This window comes from Natrix helvetica (assembly GCF_964273705.1).
Source record: "Natrix helvetica genome assembly, chromosome: 3".
NCBI classification, from domain to species: Eukaryota; Metazoa; Chordata; class Lepidosauria; order Squamata; family Natricidae; genus Natrix; species Natrix helvetica.
Genome location: NC_138549.1, coordinates 172,805,351 through 172,829,724, shown reverse-complemented (window position 1 = coordinate 172,829,724; position 24,374 = coordinate 172,805,351). Strand labels below are relative to the sequence as shown.

Here is a 24,374-nt window from a genome sequence, read left to right as displayed (position 1 = left end):
CCTACAAGGTCCAAAACGGGCCATGGGGGGGGGAAAGCACCATGTTCCCCCCGCATACGACCTCCCCCCCCCGCACATGCGTGCACGACCCAAAAATCAGCTGGCTGGAGGGAGACGCACGCATATGTGCGGTGGAGCTGAGGTGGGGCAACGGCTCGCATGCCCGCAGAGAGGGCTCTGCGTGCCACCTGTGTACCATACCCATCACGGGTATAAGGTCTCCTGGTTTTGAATAGGGGGTTGGACTAGAAGACCTCCGAGGTCCCTTTCAGCGCTAGAATTCTAGATGGAATTCTACATATTGGTGCATTTCCAATTTTACACCAAACCAGGACAATTTAGTGCATAAAGGTGCTTTTAGATTTTGCACTTAATTTTTAAAAATGCATTTTTAAAAAATTTTTGTATAAAATAATGCATAGTTGCCACTGTTCCACTCCTAGTTACTGTCTATTCCTGTTACTATGCAGTCAATCTTTATACATTGCTTTAGTTTTGGCACATTTCATCTGGCTTTTTATTAACTTGGCAAATTGTTCAGCACGGTCAACGTAACATGAAATGGTAACTGAGTGTAAATCAACGGAGTTTCTGAAGTGAAGCCTACCAAGGTTTTCAGAGTAAATAACAGAATCTTAAGGGGTCTTCTTTAGCCTTATTTCACATGGGTTCCATTCACACAAAACCCAGAAAATCTGACTGCTTGGCTTTAACCCATTTTCTCGGCTTCACTGATCAAATTGGTAACTGGCTGGAACAAATAATGGATATGCAAATTGGCTAGTTTCACAGGAGGGAGAGAGGGAAGGAACGAAGCAAGGAAGTGAAAAGAAGGGAGGGAGGGAGGGTGTAAGGATAAGAGAAGAAAGGACGGAATGGAGGAAAGGAAAAGGAAGGAAGGAAAAAGAAGGGAGGGATGAAGAAATGGAGGAAAGGAAAAGGAAGGAAAGAAGGAGGGAAGGAAAAAAGAAGGAAGATGGGAAAGGAAAGGAAGGAAGGAAAGGAAAAAAGGAAGGAAGAAAAGGAAAAGGAAGGAAAGAAGGAGGAAAGGAACAAAAAAGGGAGGGAAGGAAAAAAGGAGGGAAGAAGAGAAAGAAAAGAAGGGAAGAAAGGAAGGGAAAAGAAGGGAGGAAGGGCGGAATGGAGGAAAGGAAAAGGAAGGAAGGGAAAAGAAGGGAGGGAAAGAAAAAAAGAAAGAAGGGAAATGAAGGAAGGAAAGGAGAGAAATGAAGGGAGGAAGGGTGAAATGGGGGAAGGAAAAGGAAGGAAGGAAAACAAAGGGAGGGAAGGAAAAGAAGGAAGGAAGAAGGGGAAGGAAGGAAGGAAAAAGAAGGGAGGTAAGGAAAAAAGAAGGAAGGAAGAAGGGAAAGGAAGGGAGGGAGGGAGGGAATGAAGGAATCTAACTAGTGTCAACTCTAAGGTGAGTTTGTTGGGTGAGCACAGGTGCCATCTTCAACTGCTAGGCAAAATTTGTTCTATGAACACAACACACAAACAAGCAGAGTGAAGACACGTTTGTTTTTATTTTGTTCCAGGTCTGTTTTTTTCTCATCATAATTTTCTACCTTTCCATGGAGAATGCCAATTAAACCCTTGGATGAGGGGCTATTGGGGGGCGGGTGTGTTTATTGGAAAATGCCCACTGTGACTCTTGAACCTGGTTGGCATCCAAATCACTCCATGAGATAATCAGACTAGCTACCATCCATCCCAGATTTAACCGGGTTACCAGGTTTATCATTCTTTGCCAGGCTTCTACGGAATGCATTCAACAGGCAGCACACATGAAGCCATGAAGAATCCAAGCCAGGAGTGAAATGCTACCGGTTTGCACCGGTTTGCACGAACTGGTAGGGACGATTGTCGTTGGTTCTGCAAACCAGTAGTTCAAAAAAGCTTCTGAGAATCGCACAGCTCAGCTGTGAGCCACACGATTGTCGCAAGCTTCCCCCCCAAAAAAACTTTTAAAAGCATTTTTCCCAGCCGGTTCGCCCGAATTGTGGGAACCTTTTTTTCCCCATTTTTAAAGATTTTTTTTACTTATTCGCCCGAACCAGTAGTCTAAAAATGCTTTAAGTGCGAAAAAAAGGTTCCCACTTTTGCATGCCACAGCTGAACCTTTCCCCACCACTTCTTAAAGCAGTGATGGCGAACCTATGGCACGCCTGCCACAAGTGGCATGTGGAGCCATTTGTCAGGGTACGCGAGGCGCTGCCCTGTCAGCTGACTTCACCCTTTTTTAAAGCCATTTTTCGCCCTCCCCAGGCTCCAGAGCCTTTATAGGAGCCTAGGGAGGGCAAAAAGAGCCCTCCCGAAGGCCCTCCGGAGGCTTCATGAGCTTCCCTGAAGCCTCCGGAGCGCAAAAAACTGGCCCTATGGGCAAACTGGAAGTTCAGGAACTGACTTTTTGTTTGCTCAGTGTCATTTTGACTGCCCCGGAGGCTTCAGAAAAGCGTCCTAAAGGTCCCACAAGCCTCCGGAGGGCTTCCAGGGGGGGGGGGCAGGGGAGGCAGTTTTCGCCCTCCCCAGGCTCCTATAAAGCCCCTGGAGTCTGGGAAGGGCAAAAAAAGCTTGCAAAAAATGGGGGGGGGGAGCGCCTGTAGTGCGCGCATGCGCACTGGGGAGAGTGCATTGCATTATGGGTGCGGCACGCCTGCACACGACCCCCCTACGCTCCCCCCACTTATGGCACGCGAGCCAAAAAAGGTTCACCATCGCTGTCTTAAAGCTTTTTTTACTATCGGTTCGGGCGAATAGGTAGTTTAAAAAGCTTTATTTTTATTTTAAAGTTGGCCACGCCCACCCAGTCACATAACACCACCAAGCCACACCCACCAAGCCTCGCCCAGAGAACTGGTGGCAAAAAAAAATTACATTTCACCACTAATCCAAGCCAACTTAAAACCGAGTTTAACATTAACCAATCCTCCATGAAAGCTCTCGAACCGATCTTGTTAAATAAGCTGGATGGGTTGCCTGTTGCATCTCTGCATGATTCTCCCTTTTCTCCCTCCCAGTCTGAGTCTTGGAGCCGTACCTATTATACCTGATCACACCCCACATACAGCCTGCAGCACCCCAATAAAGCCAGACACCCCTTTCTATTTTTCTACTTTTAATCCTTAAACTGCTATTTTTTCTCGTGTCATAATTCAACACTACTTTGGAAGGTCGTAAATTAAAGCCTTTTTCAAACATAGGGTTGTGGCCCACCTGCCAGCGGAGTTGGCAGCAGATTCGGACAGTGAGGAGGTTGGGGAGGAAAGGGGAAATCCTGGGGACTGAGAGAAGCTCAGACGGGGGCTCTGCGTCGGAGGCAGAGAGGGAGCTAGGCAGCAGTGAGGCAGAGGAACAGCTGGAGCCTGTTCCCAGTGTGCGCATGCACAGAGCTGCCAGAAGACAAGAACAACTAAGGAAGCAGGGTCGACTTGGGAGTAAAGCCACACCTTGGAGATGATTGGCCCCGCCCATAGGAAACAAAAGAGGAGCGAAAGGGGAGAGGGCTTTTGCAGGAAATAATTTGTTCCTCCGGGCGTTTCAAGAGTGGAAAGTTCTGTTTGTGCCTATAAGAGACTCTGTGCCGTGTTTTGCCTTGCCCCGCGTTTGGAAACCAGTTATTTGGCATCTCGTCAAGCGAGATAGGGTTCGTGTGGATAAACATTCCTTTGAAAGACTGTTTGCTAAAGCCTTGGTGACTGTGAATGAAAGGAATTCACAGTTGTGCAAATAAAAGAGGTTTTGTTGGGACCAATATTTTGCGTTTTGGTTTCAAAGGAAGCCGGGGTCAGAACTGGTCAGAACAATTAGACCAACTAATTTCAGGAAGAAAATTTTTTGAACGCAACAAATATTTTATGTATTTTAAGTACAGTTAGCCCTCGAGTTACAACCACAATTGCGCCCAACGTTTTTATTCCTAAGCAAAACAGTTCTTTAAGTGACTCTTGCCCCATTTTACGACCTTTCTTGCCACAGTTGTAGCAAAGTCGCTGCAGTTGTTAAGTTAGTCACACCGTTGTTAAGTGAATTGACTTTGCATGTCAGAAAAGGTCGCAAAAGGGGATCACATGACCCCGAGATGCTGCAACCGTCATAAATATGAGTCAGTTGCCAAGCAACCAAATTTTAATCATGTGACCACGGGGATGTTGTAACGGTCATCAGCATGAAAAACGGTCATAAGTCCCTTATTTCAATGATGTTTTTGCTTCAAAGGGTCGCTAAACAAATGGTCATAAGTCGAGGACTACCTGTATTGGCTGGCTGCCAAGTGGCCGAATTATCTCACGTGATCCTGGGGCTGGTGCCACAACTGTAAACGCGAGGATCGGTTATAAGTCCTTATTTCAGCACTCCTTTAACTTGGAACGGTTGCTAAATGAATGGTTGTAAAACAAGGACTGTCTGGACACAATAAGAGGATGGATAACAATCCCACTGCTGTGAATTTGCCTCTCAGATTTCGCAACCGAAGCTCTTTATTTAGATTATTTCCATGAAAACGAAAAACAGCTGGGAAGTCAATTACTTGCAGAGAGAAAATACCCCTGAATTAGAATTGTCAAGGAAATAAATCTCTCCCACAGGTAGTCCTCAACCTACGACCATAACTGAGTCCACCATTTATGTTGTTAAGTGAGAAATTTGAGAGGAAGTGAACTTTGCCCTATTTTACGACTTTCTTTGCCACATTTGTTAAGTGAATCACTGAAGATCTTAAATTAGTAACATGGTTGTTAAGTGAACCTGGCTGACCCACTGTCTTTCTTTGTCGGAAGGTCGCAATACGGGGATCGCATGACCCTGGGACCCTGCGGCCGTCATAAATATGAACCAGTTGTTGAGCATCCAAATACAAATCCTGTGTCCATGGTGATGTTGCAAGAGTCACTTTTTTCAGTGACGTAACTTTGAACGGTTACTAAACGAACTGTTATAAATTGAGGACTAGCTGTATTGTATTGCCTATATCAGGGTTCTCCAACCTTGGCAACTTTAAGGCTTGTGGATTTCAACTCCCAGTGATAGGGGAAGTCCACGAGTCTTAAAGTTGCCAAGGTAGGGCTGGCAGGGGAATTCTGGGAGTTGAAGTTCACGAGTCTTAAAGTTGCCAAGGTAGGACTGGCAGGGGAATTCTGGGAGTTGAAGTCCACGAGTCTTAAAGTTGCCCAGGTAGGACTGGCAGAGGAATTCTGGGAGTTGAAGTCCACGAGTCTTAAAGTTGCCCAGGTAGGACTGGCAGAGGAATTCTGGGAGTTGAAGTCCACGAGTCTTAAAGTTGCCCAGGTAGGACTGGCAGGGGAATTCTGGGAGTTGAAGTCCACAAGTCTTAAAGTTGCCCAGGTAGGACTGGCAGAGGAATTCTGGGAGTTGAAGTCCACAAGTCTTAAAGTTGCCAAGGTAGGGCTGGCAGGGGAATTCTGGGAGTTGAAGTCCACGAGTCTTAAAGTTGCCCAGGTAGGACTGGCAGAGGAATTCTGGGAGTTGAAGTCCACGAATCCTAAAGTTGCCCATGTAGGATTGGCAGGGGAGTTGTGGGAGTTGAAGTCCACGAGTCTTAAAGTTGCCAAGGTAAGACTTGCAAGGGAATTCTGGGAGTTGAAGTCCACGAGTCTTAAAGTTGCCAAAGTAGGACTTGCAAGGGAATTCTGGGAGTTGAAGTCCATGGGTCTTAAAGTTGCCAAGGTAGGACTGGCAGGGGAATTCTGGGAGTTGAAGTCCACAAGTCCTAAAGTTGCCAAGGTTAGAGACCCCTGCCCTACATTTTTACTGTTTTTACTGTACTATTCCCCTCACCACAGCACTGACCAACATATTTACATTTCTCTTTCTGCACAACGGATGTTCGGTTTTGTTCATTTCTCTACAGCAAACTTCTCCCACTTCAAAACGTGAAAGCCGTATTCCCTACGCCCACGGAACAAGGATTAAGGAAGGAGGATTAAGTGAAAACAGACACTTTTCCTCATCTTGCTGTTGCAAGCATTATGATTCAATTTTTTTTAAAAAAAAAGGAAGACAGGAGGGAGAATGTAAGTAGTATTATTTGATTTTTTAAAAAAAGATTCTTTTTAAATCCCACCTTTCTTATTTTTATAAATAATTCAAGGGTGTGAAATGTATCCAGCATATATAATTTGCCTCTGCTTTCACCACAACAACATTCCTGTGAGGTGGATTGGGTTAAGGGAGAGTGACTGGCCCAAATCAACTGCCTAAACTGCACTGGAACTCACCGTCTCCTGGTGATTGGCCCACAATAACCCAGCTGGCTTTCGTGCCTAAGGTGGGACTAGAACCCACAGTCTCCTGGTGATTGGCCCAAAATCACCCAACTGGGTGGGACTAGAACTCACAGTCTCCTGGTGATTGGCCCAAAGTCACACAGCTGGCTTTTGTGCGTAAGGTGAGACTAGAACTCACAGTCTCCTGGTGATTGGTACAAAGCCATCCAGTTGGCTTTTGTGCGTAAGGTGGGACTAGAACTCACAGTCTCCTGGTGATTGGCCCAAAATCACCCAGCTGGCTTTCGTGCCTAAGGTGGGACTAGAACCCACAGTCTCCTGGTGATTGGCCCAAAATCACCCAACTGGGTGGGACTAGAACTCACAGTCTCCTGGTGATTGGCCCAAAGTCACACAGCTGGCTTTTGTGCGTAAGGTGAGACTAGAACTCACAGTCTCCTGGTGATTGGTACAAAGCCATCCAGTTGGCTTTTGTGCGTAAGGTGGGACTAGAACTCACAGTCTCCTGGTGATTGGCCCAAAATCACCCAGCTGGGTGGGACTAGAACTCACAGTCTCCTGATTATTGGCCCAAATGTCACCCAGCTGGCTTTTGTGCGTAAGGTGGGACTAGAACTCACAATCTCCTGCTGATTGGCTCAAAGTAATTCAGTCGCCTTGCATGCCAAAAACAGAATTTGAACTCACGATCTCCGGCTATCTAGCCTACTGCTTTAATCCCTACAGGTACTGCTCAATTTACGACCATAATGGAGCCCGCCCAAATATTGCAATCCTTAAGCAAACCCCTGGGGCTGTTTTGGGTCAAAACGACATAAAACACAGTTATGCGACCATTGGGACATTGCAAAATCCGGTGGCCAAGCGCCCAAAATGCAGTCACATAATCAGGGAAGGGGGAGGCAGCCATCCCTCTCAAAAGATGTTGAGACTCTTAGGGGCGGCCCCAAACTAGAGGGAGTCAAACTATTATGCAAGGCACCTGAGGGTAGAACAAAAAGTAATGGGTAGAAACTAATCAAGGAGAGAAGCAACTTAGAACTGAGGAGAAACTTCCTGACAGTTAGAACAATGAATCAGTGGAACAGAAGTTGCCTCCAGAAGTTGTGAATGCTCCAACACTGGAAGTCTTTAAGAAGAGATTGGACATCCGTTTGTCTGGAATGGTATATAGCAGTGATAGCTAACCTTTTTGGTGCAACTGCCAAATGCGTGCGCGTGAAACCCCAAAATGCAATGCCACACGTGCATGCTCCCCAATCCCCCATGCATGCACGCATGTCCAGGTTGATGCAGCCCTTCCAAGCCCAAAATGAGGCGCAGAGGGAGTGCATGCACACGCATGAACCCCAAAATGCAATGCGGGCGATCCCGCACATGCAGCCTACCCTCCAATGCATGCGCCCCACCCTCTGCGCATCTGGCCCTCACATGTGCCCCGCTTCCCGCACATGCACAACAGAGGTCCGAAGACCAGCTGGCTGCTAGGAGGCGCGCAAGCATGCATGATAGAGATGGGCTGGGACGACAGCTGGAGTGCCCGCAGAGAGGGCTCTGTGTGCCACCCGTGGCATGCGTGCCATAGGTTCGCCATCACAGGCATGCAGGGTTTCCTGCCTGAGCAGGGGGTTGGACTAGAAGACCACCAAGGTCCCTTCCAACTCTGTTATTCTCTTCTCTTCTATCCGAACTTCGGAACCAGGTTGTACCCAACCCTGGAGAGTCTCGAATGTTTATTAAGCAACCGGTCGTAAACTGAGGACTACCTGCAGTCTGCGAAATGGCTCTGGGACCCATTTCACAGCAAACATTTTGAGAAGGATCAAGCTGAAACCGAGGATCAATCCCAGCCGCGCAAAGGCAATCTTGCAGGTTGCGATTGCAAAGGATTAAAGACGCCGCTATTCTCCATCTGCCAGCCGGCGTTAAGGGCACCAACCCTCCCCGTTTTTAAGGGATGCTAAATGGTACCTGGTGGGTCTTTTCCTCAAAGCCCCTAACTTTAGCAATGGCCTCCTCACTCCTCACAGGGACTTCGGTCCAGAGATCAGCCTTGCAAAGGATTCCTGGCCAGATCCGCAGCCAAGTGCAAGAAAAATCAACCTGGGAATAATTTTCTTTTAAATTCACTTGGCTTGTGGAAATGGAAAACAACACACCGATTCCTGGAAGGATGAAGATCCAGGGAAAAACAAAAATCAAACCATGTAAGGACAGGTAGTCCTCAACGACCTACAACTGAGCCCGAGACTTCCGTTGCCCAGCAAGACAGTTGAAGGACCTGGAAGGGAATCCTGGAGGTCATCTAGTCCAACCCTTCTCTGGGGATGTTCGGGTGGAGTCTGCCCTCGGCAGATTAGGTCACTCGAGGTCACTTCAAGGGCTATGCCCGTGATGGTGAACCTATGGCACGAGTGCCGGAAGTGGCACACAGAGCCATCACTCCGGGCACATCAGCTGTAACCCGTTGCTCTTCCGGAGTGCCCATGCTTGCTGGCCGGCTGGTCTTTGCATGCGCAAGGGTGCCAGAAACTGGAAGAGCAATTCCCTGGCGTGCATGTGCGTGCCAGGAAGGTGCATTTGTGGTTTCCAGCACGCACATGCGTGCCAGCCAGCTGCTCTACCCACGTGCCCGGCACATGCATGCTTGCCTATTCTGTTTTTTGGTGCTCCCTTGCACACACGCTTCAGTTTTGGCAAACAGTTTTGGCAAACCTTTTTGGCACCATTGGGCTATGCTGTCTTTTGATTTCCCCTGCTATACGGTTAGTCCTCGACTTACGACCACCATTCAGACCCACATTTGTGCTTCTAAGTGAGTTCTGCCCCTTTTTACGCCCTTTCTGGCTGCAGTTGTTAAGGGGATCACGGCCGTCGTTCATTTGGTCACACGGTCGTTAAGGGACTCTGGCTTCCCCGTTGACCTTGCTTGTTGGAAGGTCGCAAAAGGGGATCGCGTAACCTCCGGGATACTGGAACCATCATAAATATGAATCAGTTGCCAAGTGTCCGAATGTTGATCACGTGACTGGGATGATGACGCGATAGTCGTTAAGTGTGAAAAAGGATCATAAGTCACTTTTTTTCAATGTTGTAACTTTGAACAGTCACTCATGAGCTGTTGTAAATTGAGGACTCTACCTGTGTTTTCCCAGGTTGGGTTTACCTATCACATTTCCATGGTTAATTGAATCGTGCTATAAATCTGTTGTGCTTGGATTCACACAACACACCGAACCTTCAATCTAACTTAAACAAGCTAGATGTCATGACCGAGGCTTCCCGAGATCACAAAGCAGACTCCTTGTCCCGACAAAAAACCCTTTTTATTAATGGACTGTGAATTCTGCTCATTCACATCCAGCAAAGTCTTTCGAGGGAGGATTTACAGTCACAGACCTTCTCTGGCTTGGAGAGCTGAAAGGCCGACATCTGCAAAACTTGGCCAGGAGTCTTGGAGAGTCACGAACCAATGAAGCAAACTAATGGTCTCCTGTAAACTCCACTCCCCTTTCGCCCCCCTTTTATTCCCTCTGGGAGGGGCCATTCATCGTCCACCTGTGGCTTTACTCCCAAATCGACCCCTGTTCTTTAGCTTCGTCTGGCCACTCTGTGCATGTGCACACTGGGAACAGGCTCCAGCTGTTCTTCTGCCCCACTGATGTCTGACTCCGAAGGCAGCTGATAACTGGCATACGGCTGTGGTCCCCTCTCTGCCTGCGACACAGAGCCCTCAGCAGAGCCTTCCCCAGACTCCAGGACTGGCCCATGTTCCTCCCCAACCTCCTCACTGTCCGAATCTGCTCCGCTGGATGGCCACAATACTAGATTCATCCAAAGCGAGGCAAAAATCTAACCAAGGTTAACACCCAGCTTAGCATGCCGTCCCAATGTCTCTGCTAGACTCTCACTTGACCAGCTTAACCCGTGTTGTGTGAATGCAGGCACAGAGTCACAAGCCCTTTTCAAACCCATCTAGCCCAATTCCTTTCCCATTCCCAAAATATAAATGTCTGGGAAGTTGGGGTGAGGCATGCGGACAGCAATTTCTCCTTGCTTGACCCTGAACATGACTTCCTGTCTGTTGAACGCCTATATAGGTAGTCCTTGAGTTACAACGGTTCATTTAGTGACCATTCAAAATTCAGACGGCACTGAAAAAAGTGAATTATGACCATTTATCACACTTACGACCGTTGCAACAATCCCTATAGTCACGTGATCAAAATTCAGACGCTGGGCAACTGACTTGTATTTATGACAGTCACGGTGTTATGGGATCCCTTTTGCGACCTTCTGACAACGGGGAAGCTAGATTCACTTCACAATCGTGCTACTCGCTTAACAACGGCAGTGATTCACTTCAACAACAGAAAGATCGTAAAATGGGGCGAAACTCCCTGAACAAATGTCTCGCTTAACAAAAGAAATGCTGGGCTCAATTGTGTCGTAAGTCGAGGATTAACTGTATAGCAGGGGAAATCAAAAGACAGCACAGCCCTCAAAGTGACCACCTCATCTGCGGAGGGCAGAATCCACCAGAGAAGGGTTGGGCTAGATGACCTCCAAGGTCCCTTCCAACTGTATGAATCTATGATCCCTATCCAGAAGCTTTCAACCAAGGCCCGGTCACAATTTCATGTGGCAGCCTATCCTACAATCAGCAAGCATTTGTGCCAAATGCCATCTACGGATAGTCCTCAACTTATCGCTCTTTAGCGACCGTTCAAAGTTACGACAGCACCAATGCAAAATCGTTGCCATATCCCTGTTAAGCCAGATTCGCTGAACGGCCACATGATTGCCTTAACAATGGCAGCGATTCGCTTAAGAACGCTGGCAAAAAAAAAATCCGTCGTCAAATGAGGCGCACCTCCTTTAACTCCCTCGCTTAGCAACGGAAATAATTGGCCGTCGCGAATCAAGGACTACCTCCAGTGGCTCTTCATAGCCATGTCGACCTGGGTGTCCCCCAGCCCCCGCTCCCCCCGGGGGTACCCCAATATCCGTGGCATCACCAGGATATCCAGCAACCTCCCATAATCCCAGCCTTACTCCGGGAGGGGGCTTACTTAATTCCTCCCCAAACTTTGGCCAGTTTGATTCGGACCCCCCACTCTGCCCTTGAGGGGCACCAGACAGAACCTAGTGGCTAGAGCCTTTCCGCCCCCCCCATCATTGACCTCGAAGTGACCCGCTCAGAAAAAGCCCATGCTCCTCTCTGAGCCCCTCGAAAGACCCCCCACGCGTGGGGAGAGGGGGTGACAGTCCCACCACCTGTCGCTGGAAGGGAGGCGGCGGGTGGGCAGGCAGCCACAGCTGCTTCGCCAGTTGGGGGGGGGAAGCCCCTCTCTGTCCCCTTCCCCTTCCTAAAAAGTGCTTTCTCTCCCCTCACTTTCGCTTTCTCCTTCCCTTTCCCTTTCTTTCTATCTTTCCCCCTTTCCCTTTCTTTTTTTTTCTTTCCCCCTTTTTTTGCAAAAGGGAAACTGGGGAGGGTGGGTGGCAGAGAGAGAGGAGAAGACGACCCCCAGGGTTTTCTCTCCCTTGCATTAAAAAAGGGGGGGAGAAGCCCCCTCCCCATTAAAAAAACACCGACCCCCCCCCGCTCAATTGCACCCCTAGCCTTGCACAAACACGCCCGAACCTCCCCCCCCCTCCTTCCTTCCTTCCCTCCCACCCGCGCCAGCACAGCCCGCCTCGGTAGCTGCCCCCACCTGCTCCCGCTTCCCACCCACCCACCCAAAACCCAAGACCCAAGACCCTAGACCCAAGACCCTAGACCCGGAGGTGGGGGGGGGCTTTCTGGCGGTGCAAAAAAAAAAACCCACGAGTGGGTGGAGGGGAAAGTGGGTTGGGGGGGGGGAGAAGGAGGCCCTGGGAAGCAACCCCGGGAAAGCAATGAAGCAAAATGGCGACTTTCTGCTTTTTTTTTATAATGCAGAAGGAGGGATGGCAGAGAAGGGAGGAAGGAAGGAAAGGAGGGAAGGAAAGAGAAGGAGGGAGGGAGGGAGGAAGAAGGCGCCCAGCAGCCCCGAGATTTGCAATGGAGGAAGGGAGCCAGGCAGGGAGGCGAAGGGAACCGGGCTGGGCTGGAGGGGAGAAGAAGGGCCGGGGGTGGCCCAGCCAAGGCTCCTGGCCGGCCTCGCTTACCTCCGAGCGGGCGGCCAGCTCTTCTCCTCTTCCTCCTCCTCCTCTTCCTCTTCCTCTCCTCCCACGCGCGGAGCCCCACGCCAGCCCAGCCAGCCCGCAGCAGCAGCAGCAGCCGCCCGGCCGGATCATGCGCGGAGACCCCCCCTCCTCCTCCTTTTCCTTCTCTCCTCCTCCTCCTCCTCCTCCTCTCCTTTTTCCTCCTTCCCTTCTTCTTCCTCCTCCTCCCCTCCTTCTCCCCTTGACAGTTTCACCCTCGGCGCTTGGCAATTCTCGCGGTATTATTTTAATCGGTCGGCGGGGGATCGGGTGGGGGGATCGGGTGGGGGGGGCGGGAGGGGATCCTTTGGGGGGCGGTGGAATAGATCCCGCGGGGGAGGAGGGGGGAGGAGGAGGAAGGGAAGGGTCTCCCCCACATAGACACACACACAACCCTTGGGGGAGGGGGGAGGCGTGGGAGAAAGGGGGCGCTGGGGTCTTCTTCGGACAGCCTAACTCGGATCGGCAGGGCGGGAGAAGTGGGAGGTGGGGTTCCCACGACAGTTAGAGGGGAGCTCCGAGCTCCGATGGTTGCTTTAGCCAGGGTTAGTCCCCTCTAAGGGGGAACTTGGGTTGGGCTTCCAAAGTCTGGCTTGGCTTGGCCCCAGAGGCAGTTTTTTTCCCCCTTCCTTCCTCCCTTCTTTCCCCCCTCCCTTGCTTCCTCCTTCCTTTTTTCCTCCCTCTTTCCTCCCTCCCTCTTTTCCTCCCTCCCTCCTTCCCCCCTTCCTCCTTTCCTCCCTCCCTCCTTCCTCCTTTCCTCCCTCCCTCCTTTCTCTTTTCCTCCCTCCCTCCCTCCTTTCTCTTTTCCTCCCTCCTTTCTTCCTTTTCCTCCCTCCCTCCCTCTTTTCCTCCTTCCCTCCTCCCTCCCTTCCTCTTTGCGTCCTGTCCTCCCTCCCTCTTTCCTCTTTTCTTCCCTCCCTCCCTCCTTCCTTCCTCTTTTCCTCCCTCCCCCTTCCTCCCTTCCTCTTTTCCTCCTTCCCTCCCTTCCTCCCTCTTTCCTCCCTCCCTCTTTTCCTCCCTCCCTCCTTCCCCCCTCCCTCTTTTCCTCCCTTCCTCCTTTCCTCCCTCTCCCCCTTCCTCCTATCCTCCCTCCCTCCTTCCTCTTTTCCTCCCTCCCTCCCTCCTTTCTCTTTTCCTCCCTCCCTCCTTCCCCCCTCCCTCTTTTCCTCCTTTCCTCCCTCTCCCCCTTCCTCCTTTCCTCCCTCCCTCCCTCCTTCCTCTTTTCCTCCCTCCCCCTTCCTCCCTTCCTCTTTTCCTCCTTCCTCCCTCCTTTCCTCCCTCCCTCCCTCCTCTTTTCCTCCCTCCCTCCCTTCCTCCTTCCTCCCTCCTTTCCTCCCTCCCTCCTTCCTCTTTTCCTCCCTCCCTCCTTCCTTCCTCTTTTCCTCCCTCCCCCTTCCTCCCTTCCTCTTTTCCTCCTTCCTCCCTCCTTTCCTCCCTCCCTCCCTCCTCTTTTCCTCCCTCCCTCCCTTCCTTTACTAAGTTGATGGTTGTGGGCTTCCTGCAGAAACCCAGATTGGGGTCAGTTCTGAGAAACCTATTAAGTGTGAATCCACCAAGTTAGTGGGTGACCCAGGCCAAAGCACGGCTAACTGAGGAGACCACGGCTGAGTTAACCACGGAGAACTTTTCTGGATGAAAACAGTCGAACTGGGCAGGGGGGACTTCTTGGAAGCCCATAATTTCTAGTGGGGGGTTTCTCAATCTTAGCTGCTTGAAGATGTGTGGACTTCAACTCCCAGAATTCCCCAATTGGCCTTGGCAGCTTGAAGATGCAGGGACTTCAGTTCCCAGAATTCCCCAGCTAAGCTTGGCCGCTTGAAGATGTGAGGACTTCAAACCCAGAATTCCTCAGCCAGCATGAGGATTGGTCACACAAGCCATGTTTTTCAGTGCTGTTGTAACTTTGAATAGTGACTAAACGAATGGTCGTAAGTCAAGGACTACTTGCCTCCAGCCAAAAAGAGGGCAGCACTTTTCTAAGTCCTTGCTTCCATAGTTGGGCCAAGCATAGATATCTGCTGCTAACCATTTTATTTATTTACTTATTTATTTAGCGTATAGCGCAGTGTTTCTCAACCTTGGCGACTTTAAGTCCTGTGGACTTCAACTCCCAGAATCCCCCAGCCAGCTGGCTGGGGGATTCTGGGAGTTGAAGTCCACAGGACTTAAAGTCGCCAAGGTTGAGAAACACTGGTAGCGTCTACAGATGTTGTGCAATCGCTGAATTGAGCCCAAAATTTAGGTTGCTCAGTGAGAAATGTGTTACGTGAGTTTTGGCCCACTTTATGACTTTTCTTGCCACGTTTGTTAAGGGAATCACTGCAGTTCTTAAATTAGCAACACGGTTCTTAAGTGAATCTGGCTTTCCTGTTGACTTTCCTTGTCAGAAAGTCGCAAAAGGGGATCACGTGACCTTGGGACGTCATAAATACGAGTCAGCTGCCAAACCTCTGAATTCTGATCACGTGAGCATATTGCAATGGTCATAAGTCACTTTTTTCAGCGCTGTTGTAACTAAACGTTTCTCACTAAACAAACACATTATACATACAAACACAAACACCATATCTCTCTCTATCTCTCTCCCTCCCTCTCTCTCTCTCTCTCTCTCTTTCTTTCTATCTATCTCTATCTCTATCTATCTCTATATCTCTATCTATCTATTTTTCTATATCTATATCTATCTATATATATATATCTTTCTATCTATCTCTATCTATCTCTATATATATCTATATCTTTCTATCTGTCTATCTCTATATATATCTATATCTTTCTATCTATCTATCTATCTATCTATATCTATCTCTACATCTCTATCTATCTCTATATCTATCTATCTATCTATCTCTATATATATATATCTTTCTATCTATCTATATCTATCTCTATATATATCTATATCTTTCTATCTATCTCTATATATATCTATATCTTTCTATCTATCTCTATATATATCTATATCTTTCTATATCTATCTATCTATCTATCTATCTATCTATCTATCTATCTATCTATCTATATCTATCTCTACATCTCTATCTGTCTCTATATCTATCTATCTATCTATCTATCTATCTATATCTATCTATCTATATCTATCTATCTATCTCTATCTATCTATCTATCTATCTATCTATCTCTATATATATCTCTATCTATCTATCTATCTATCTATCTATCTATCATCTATCTATCATCTATCTATCATCTATCTATCTATCCATCCATCCATCCATCTATCCATCCATCCATCCATCTATATATCTATCTATCTCTCTGTGTGTGTATGTTCCAGCATAACTCTGTAACGCCTCCAGCAATTTCAACCAAACTTGGTACACAGATGACTGACTCTCTGGAGACAAATACTGTAGGGGTAAGACACCCCTAAAACCCCACGGGGAATGGTGGTGTTCTGTTACAATACAGCCTATTGTGCCTTCAAATGGCTTCTACTGTACTGCTGTAAAATGGCTCCTACTGTACAGCGCAATGCAATTACCATCGTAACGGCTTCACAGTACTCCGCAAGGGGGAAAATCCAACATTAGAAATTACATTTGGTCCAGACATTTGCCCTCTATAAATACCCGGGCAATGCCGGCTTATCGGTTAGTAGTAAATAAATTGGGAACACCGTGGCTGGGAATAGCAGGGCCGAACGGCTGCGGAGAGAAGGAAGCGGATGCGAGAAGGATAAAGATTCCCACCCCCCACCCCGGCTCTTGAGCAGCTGGGAAAGCAGAGGGTGGGGGGAATCAGGGCAGCCCACGCACCATTTCTTCCTGGGTTTTAAGAATGTTGTAATCCTGCCTTTGCAAGGAATGTGTGTGTGTTTGTGCATTTGCGCGTGTGTGTTCCTATGAGAGGCATTTGAACAAATAACCCTCTTTAGCTCTTTTAAAATCATATTATTGTGTGTGTGTGTGATGGCATGGTTTGATGTGCATTGCCAGCCCCATTGGTTAGTTTCTGGCTTAACGCAAACCCTGAAAATTCACTTTACTCAGTAACAAGGAAGACGCTGCTATGAATCACCGGCCTGCGAGTGATTTAAAGCTGAGACAGGGATTATGTCTTTAAACTCTTTATCTGGATGGGTTTTTGGGTTGTTTTTATTGCTTTGCCATCAGAATTTTGCGCAAATCCAGGGCCTTGTTTTTGAGCGAGTAAACCCCAGGTAACAAACGATGGCTTAATGCAACACATGAATGGAGAGGTATGTACTAAACCTACTGTCCTTAGCCATCATGGGGATTCACAGATTAACAGAGTTGGAAGGGACCCTTGGAGGTCCTCTAGTCCAACCCCCTGCCCAAGTAGGAGACCCTAGTCTAGGGCAGTGATGGCTAACCTTTTTATTGTCGCGTGCTGAAAGCGTGCATGACCCACCCTGTCCCCCTTGCCCCTCCCCAGCGCATGTGGGTGTGACACCCCCCCCAGCTCCAGGGGTGGGTTCCAGCTTCTGTTACTGACAGTTCGCTCAGGGACCCGCTTTGGCCGTGGGCACACTTGATACATGCTACATGGCTATGCGCAGGAGCAAAAAAACAAGATGGCGCCGCCGATAGAACCGGTTTGGACATGTGGCTAGCCGAGTTACTACCTATTCAGCCATACCAGTCCAAACCAGTAGGAACTCACCTCTGCCCTGCTCCCACCCCACCCCCATGTATACACGTGCAACCCCCCACATGCGTCTTGTCCCCTGTACATGTGTGTCCCTCGCATGCCCATACTTCTCCTGCATGCGCAACACCCCATGCGCAGGCCTAGCAGGGGACCCAAAAACCAGCTGGCCGGCGGGAGGTGCACGCACATGTGATTCAACTTCTGAATAACAGAATAATAACGGAATAACAGAGTTGGAAGGGACCTTGTGGGTCATCTAGTCCAACCCCCCAGCCAAGCAGGAGGCCCTATCCCATTTCTGACAGATGGCAGTCCAGCCTCTTCTGGAAAGCCTCCAGGGATCAAGCTCCGACAACCTCTGAATAACAGAATAATAACGGAATAACAGAGTTGGAAGGGAGTTGGAAGGGACCTTGTAGGTCATCTAGTCCAACCCCCCACCCAAGCAGGAGGCCCTATCCCATTTCTGACAGAGGGCAGTCCAGGCTCTTCTGGAAAGCCTCCAGGGATGAAGCTCCCACAACCTCTGAAGGCAACGTCTGTTCCATCGGTTGAGTTCTTCCACTTTTCTAGTGTACCGTTTTGAGAACTGCATCCCATGGTTTATAAACCACGGTTTGTGGCTTCGCATTTTGCAGAAACACGGCGGAATGTGGCTTTGTTAACAAACAATGGTTAAGGCCGGATTTCTCGACCTCAGCAGTTTTAAGATGGGTGGACTTCAACTCCCAGGATTCCTCAACCCCCATGAGGGAATTCTGGGAGTCGAAGTTCACGGGTGTGTATTTTGAACGCACAACTTGGATGTTTATCTATAAGATGCCAAATATTTGTCTATTTCACCATGAGTCTTTATTGGTGGCAACATAAGGCAATCCTCAAGTTACGAGAGGCCTAGAGGCTAAAACATGAAGAATGCTTGCAGGAATTGCAGGAAATGTTTGGTTTAATGAAAAGAATGGGTTAGAATCGGTCCTCGCATTTACAACCGCATGGCCTTTCTGAGTATTTTGGGAGATGAAGTTCACATAACGGGATGTAAACACTGATATGAGATAGGAAATGAGTAATCCTACATACGATTCTAAGCATGGCTGGCTGGGGAATTCTGGAAGTTGAAATCCCTACGGCTTCAAGATGCCAAGGCTAAGTGGGGAATTCTGGGAGTTGAAGTCCCTGTGGCTTTAAGATGCCAAGGCTAAGTGGGAATTCTGGGAGTTGAAGTCCCTGTGGCTTTAAGATGCCAAGGCTAAGTGGGAATTCTGGGAGTTGAAGTCCCTGTGGCTTTAAGATGCCAAAGCTAAGGGGGAATTCTGGGAGTTGAAGTCCCTGTGGCTTTAAGATGCCAAGGCTAAGTGGGGAATTCTGGGAGTTGAAGTCCCTGTGGCTTTAAGATGCCAAGGCTAAGTGGGAATTCTGGGAGTTGAAGTCCCTGTGGCTTTAAGATGCCAAGGCTGTGTGGGGAATTCTGGGAGTTGAAGTCTCTGTGGCTTTAAGATGCCAAAGCTAAGGGGGAATTCTGGGAGTTGAAGTCCCTGTGGCTTTAAGATGCCAAGGCTAAGTGGGGAATTCTGGGAGTTGAAGTCCCTGTGGCTTTAAGATGCCAAGGCTAAGTGGGGACTTCTGGGAGTTGAAGTCCCTGTGGCTTTAAGATGCCAAGACTGTGTGGGGAATTCTGGGAGTTGAAGTCCCTGTGGCTTTAAGATGCCAAGGCTAAGTGGGGAATTCTGGGAGTTGAAGTCCCTGTGGCCTTGAGATGCCAAAACTAAGTGGGGAATTCTGGGAGTTGAAGTCCCTGCTTCTTAAAGTGGGGGGGAAAACACTGATATAGAGTGATACATTGGTCACTATTAGTTAGTAATATAATGTTATCATATTATAATAGATATATAATATATAGTTGTTACATATTTATAGATATATCTGTTATATATTTATTATAATATCTATTATGTTTTATAACTATATCTATTATGTTAAATACTATATATATATATATATATTGTATTTGTGCTGATAAATATGTCTATATATATAATATATATATAAATATTATGATCTCCTTTCTTTTGGAGTATCAGGATTGGGTCACCAATAGAGGGCAGCAGTGCAGTTTGATACAGAAAATCCTCTAGATTCCTCTGGTATCTTCACTAACTACTGTATGAAAAAAAGTATAGTATAATCTTTATTGTCATTGTACTTAAATACAAAGAAATTGGTCTGGTTAGTCCTCAACTTACAACAGTTCATTTAGTGACGATTCAAAGTGACGACAACACTGAAAAAGTGACTTATGACCATTTTCACACTTATGACCATTTCAGCATTCCCTAGGGTCAAAATTCAGACACTTGGCAACTGACTCATACTTATGACGGTTGCAGTGACCCGGGGTCACGTAATCCCCCTTTGCGACCTCCCGACAAGTCAATGGAGAAGCCGGATTCCCCTAGCAACTGTGTTACTAATGTTAACGACTGCTGTGATTCACTTAAGAACGGTTAAGTAAAATAAAGAACCAGGAATTCTGGTTTACTCCCTTTCCTTTCCATTAGTTTTCCAAGCTTTGCAACCATTTTTAACAGAAACCATCAAAGCTTATTTAAATCCCAGGGCTGCAATAAATGCCTGCTTTATTTTATATTATTTTTTTTAACATGCAAGTTGTTTCAGCTGATGGCAAAGGAATTATTTGCCAATAATCTGGAAATCTGTCACCCTCCCAAGCAGCTGAACTTTTTGACACTAGAGGTAAGCCAACAGCAAGGCTGATACATGTCAGAGGCTAAGAATTTATTTATTTTTTAAATAGTATTTATTAAATTTTCCAACATTTAAAAACCAAAGACAAATGTACACCTATAACAGCTTTTCCATATCTGTAACAATAACTTTTGTAACAATCCTATTTACAAAAATTCTATCTCAATCTCACAATCCTACGTTATATCCTTATTTAAGATATACTGGCATCACTCACAAGTCAATATCATATCTTTCTTATACATTTTACATTCTATATATTATACTTAAGCATTTACATTTACTCTCAAGCCAGGAAAACCATCTATTCCAAATTTGATAGTACTCGGTTTCTTCCCTCTCCTTCATTTCCATAGACAGTCTATCCCAGGGGTGTCCAAACTTGAGAACTTTAAGACTTGTGGACTTCAACTCCCAGAATTTCCCAGCCAGCATAGTTGGCTGGGGAATTCTGGGAGTTGAAGTCCACAAGTCTTAAAGTTCCCAAGTTTGGACACCCCTGGTCTATCCATTTCTACGCATTCGTACATTTTCCTTCTTATAATCAGGTCTGGGGGAGTCTTTGTTTGTTTCCAATTCTGTGCTAACATGATTCCACTTACAGTTAGAATATGTAATGTTATGTATTGTAATCCCACCCCCATTTCCCCATCAAAAATACCCAGGAGAAAGCTAAGAATTTATTATGCATGTATAAATTTCCTTTTATCTATAAAAAATGGGACACAGTGGCTCAGTGGTTAAGACGCTGAGCTTGTCAATCAGAAAGGCCCGCAGTTCGGCGATTTGAATCCCTAAGGCTGCATAACGGAGTGAGCTCCCGTTACTTGTCCCAGCTTTTGCCAACCTAGCAGTTCGACAGCATGTAAAAATGCAACTAGAAAAATAGGAACCACCTTTGGTGGGAAGGGAACAGCATTCCGTGCACCTTCGGCGTTTAGTCATGCCGGCCACATGACCATGGAGACATCTTCGGACAGTGCTAGCTCTTCGGCTTTGAAATGGAGATGAGCAGCGGCCTCTAGAGTCAGGAACTACTAGCACATATGTGCAAGGGGAACCTTTACCTATAAAAGTGGCAAGGTCTCTTTAAGCCAAGACTAAGATTGGAAAATGAGCTGTGTCTTCCCTTGATCGCTCCTCAACACTTTATTCATTAGACTTGAAGTCCTTCTTAATTGGCTGATAATACAGGTGAATTATTTTAATTGAAAAGCACTGAGACAAAACTAATTCCTTCTATTAAAAGACAGGCTTGGAACTCAGTCTGCTTTTTATGAAGTCTATTTTTCTTTCTTTTTAATCTTCACACAAAGCTTTCTCTTTTGACCTCGCCTGACAACCTTCAGGAGTGTGGAAGAAATTTCATTTTAAGAAGCAAAATGCTGCTTTGATAGATAGAGTAGCTTTATTGTCACTTTGTACCCTAATCGGCATATATTAAAATGAAATTTCGTTGCATACAGCTCTCAAAGGGCCTCCACCTCTAACATACACTACATAACCATGACAAAATAAATAAATAAATACAAAATTATGCACATACCCAATATATTCTATGACACAGAGGAACAACACAGTCTAGTTCAGGTGTATATATATACATGGCGAGAAAAAAGAATCTTGCGAGTTTACCAGACGGATGGCATAGAGAACAAAGCTGTTACAGAATCTGGTAGTCCTGCTAGAAATACTTGGAAATCTCCTCCCAGAAGGGGAGCAACAAAACAGACCTTGAAGTGGGTGTGTGGGATCTCTGACAATGCTTTGGACCCTAAGCACATAGTGCTTACAAGAAGTATGCTGAATAACAGGAAACAAGCTTCCTGTAATCTTCTCCACTGTCCTCACCACTTTCTATATGGACTTTCTATCTGTTGTCCTCACCACTCTCTGTATGGACTTTCTATCTGCTGTCCTCACCACTTTCTATATGGACTTTCTATCTGCTGTCCTCACCACGTTCTATATGGACTTTCTATCTGCTGTCCTCACCACTCTCTGTATGGACTTTCTATCTGTTATCCTCACCACTCTCTGTATGGACTTTCTATCTGCTGTCCTCCTCACTTTCTATATGGATTTTCTATCTGCTGTCCTCACCACATTCTATATGGATTTTCTATCTGCTGTCCTCACCACGTTCTATATGGACTTTCTATCTGTTGTCCTCACCACTCTCTGTACGGACTTTCTATCTGAGGCACTGCTGCCACCAAACCATACAGATATGCAGTTTGTTAAAACGCTCCCAACTGTGCCTCTGTACAAAGCGGCCAGGAGAGAAGGAGAAAGATGGTTTTCACTAACCGTAAAAGCAACGTCCTTGGAATAGCTCAAAATGGCTTTGCTATTTTCTATGCAAATAGACAAGCCTCCGAACATAAGCAGAGGTAGTCCTGGAATGAGGACTGTGAAGGAGCTTGCCCAAACTGGTTGCAAAATGGATCGTCATGTAACCAACCTGGTTTTACAACAGTTTTTATGGCAATTGTTAACAGCAGATGCCATGGTCCTTAAATGAATCCACGGTTTGGTACGGGCGCAGTTTTGCTGAAAAAAAGGAATTAAAAGCAGTAAAAACTGTTGTAAAATGCAGCCATGTGATCTTGGATATCCGGTAAAGCACTTGAAGTTTGGTCACATAACCGTGGGGCAGAGGTGGGTATTCAGCAGGTTCTGACCAGTTCTGGAGAACCGGTAGCGGAAATTTTGAGTAGTTCGGAGAACCGGTAAATACCAACTCTGTCTGGCCCTGCCACATCTATTCTCTGCCTCCTGAGTCCCAGCTGATCAGGAGGGAATGGGGCTTTTGCAGTATCCTTCCCCTGGAGTGGGGAGAGAATGGAGATTTCGCAGTATCCTTCCCCTGGAGTGGGGAGGGAATGGGGGTTTTACAGTATCCTTCCCCTGGAGTGGGGAGGGAATGGGGATTTTACAGTATCCTTCCCTGGAGGGGAGGGAATGGAGATTTTACAGTATCCTTCCCCTGGAGTGGGGAGGGAATGGGGGTTTTGCAGTATCCTTCCCCTGGAGTGGGGAGGGAATGGGGATTTTACAGTATCCTTCCCTGGAGGGGAGGGAATGGAGATTTTACAGTATCCTTCCCCTGGAGTGGGGAGGGAATGGGGGTTTTGCAGTATCCTTCCCCTGGAGTGGGGAGGGAATGGAGATTTTACAGTATCCTTCCCCTGGAGTGGGGAGGGAATGGAGATTTTACAGTATCCTTCCCCTGGAGTGGGGAGGGAATGGAGATTTTACAGTATCCTTCCCCTGGAGTGGGGAGGGAATGGAGATTTTACAGTATCCTTCCCCTGGAGTGGGGAGGGAATGGGGGTTTTGCAGTATCCTTCCCCTGGAGTGGGGAGAGAATGGAGATTTTACAGTATACTTCCCCTGGAGTGGGGAGGGAATAGAGATTTTGCAGTATCCTTCCCCTGGAGTGGGGAGGGAATGGGGGTTTTACAGTATCCTTCCCCTGGAGTGGGGAGGGAATGGGGATTTTACAGTATCCTTCCCCTGGAGTGGGGAGGGAATGGAGATTTTGCAGTATCCTTCCCCTGGAGTGGGGAGGGAATGGAGATTTTACAGTATCCTTCCCCTGGAGTGGGGAGGGAATGGAGATTTTACAGTATCCTTCCCCTGGAGTGGGGAGAGAATGGGGATTTTGCAGTATCCTTCCCCTGGAGTGGGGAAGGAATAGAGATTTTGCAGTATCCTTCCCCTGGAGTGGGGAGGGAATAGAGATTTTACAGTATCCTTCCCCTGGAGTGGGGAGGGAATAGAGATTTTACAGTATCCTTCCCCTGGAGTGGGGTAGGAATGGAGATTTTGCAGTATCCTTTCCTTGCCATGCCCACCAATCCATGCCACACCCACCAAGCCACGGCCACAGAACCAGTATTAAATTTTTTTGAATCCCACCACTACTGTGGGGAAAATGGATTCCAAAGGTCAAAACTTCGAATCTGGGTCGTTAGTAGCTCCCAGGTAAAATTGTTGTAACTTGGAATGGTCATATGCTGAGGACTATGTGTATTGTATTTGTATTTTTATATTTTGGTGGTATTTATTTATATAATTTTATTTTTTAATATTATAAGTCACCCAGAGTCACTGTGTGGTAAGATGGATGGCTACTGAATTTAATAAATAAATACTGGTTGTCCTCAACTTATAACAATTCATTTAGTGACTGTTCGAAGTTGCAACGGCACTGAAAAAAAAGTGACTTATGATGTCTTTTCACACCTACGACCGTTGCAGCATCGCCATGGTGACATGATCAAAATTCAGATGCTTGGCAACTGACTCATGTTTATGACGGTTGCTGTGTCTCAAGACCATGTGATCCCCTTTTACGACCTTCTGACAAGCCAAGTCCATGGGGAAGCCAGATTCACTTAACAACAGGGTTGCTAACTTAACAACTGCAGTGATTCCCTTAACAACTATGGCAAGAAAGGTCATAAAATGAGGTAAAATTGACTTAACAAATGTCTCTCTTAGCAACAAAAATTTTGGGCTCATTTGTGGTCATAA

At 47.1% G+C, this 24,374-nt stretch overlaps 1 protein-coding gene across 1 annotated transcript in view; it reads right to left on the bottom strand.

Annotated features, from left to right (window-relative positions):
- The window catches only part of ZNF512B (zinc finger protein 512B), a gene marked incomplete at its 3' end in the record, with an annotated part of 54,236 nt that extends 41,723 nt beyond the window's left edge, over nt 1–12,513 (bottom strand). The window contains exon 1 of the mRNA XM_081949190.1: nt 12,396–12,513. The remainder of the gene's footprint in view (nt 1–12,395) is intronic.
- Between the last annotated feature and the right edge of the window lie 11,861 nt (nt 12,514–24,374).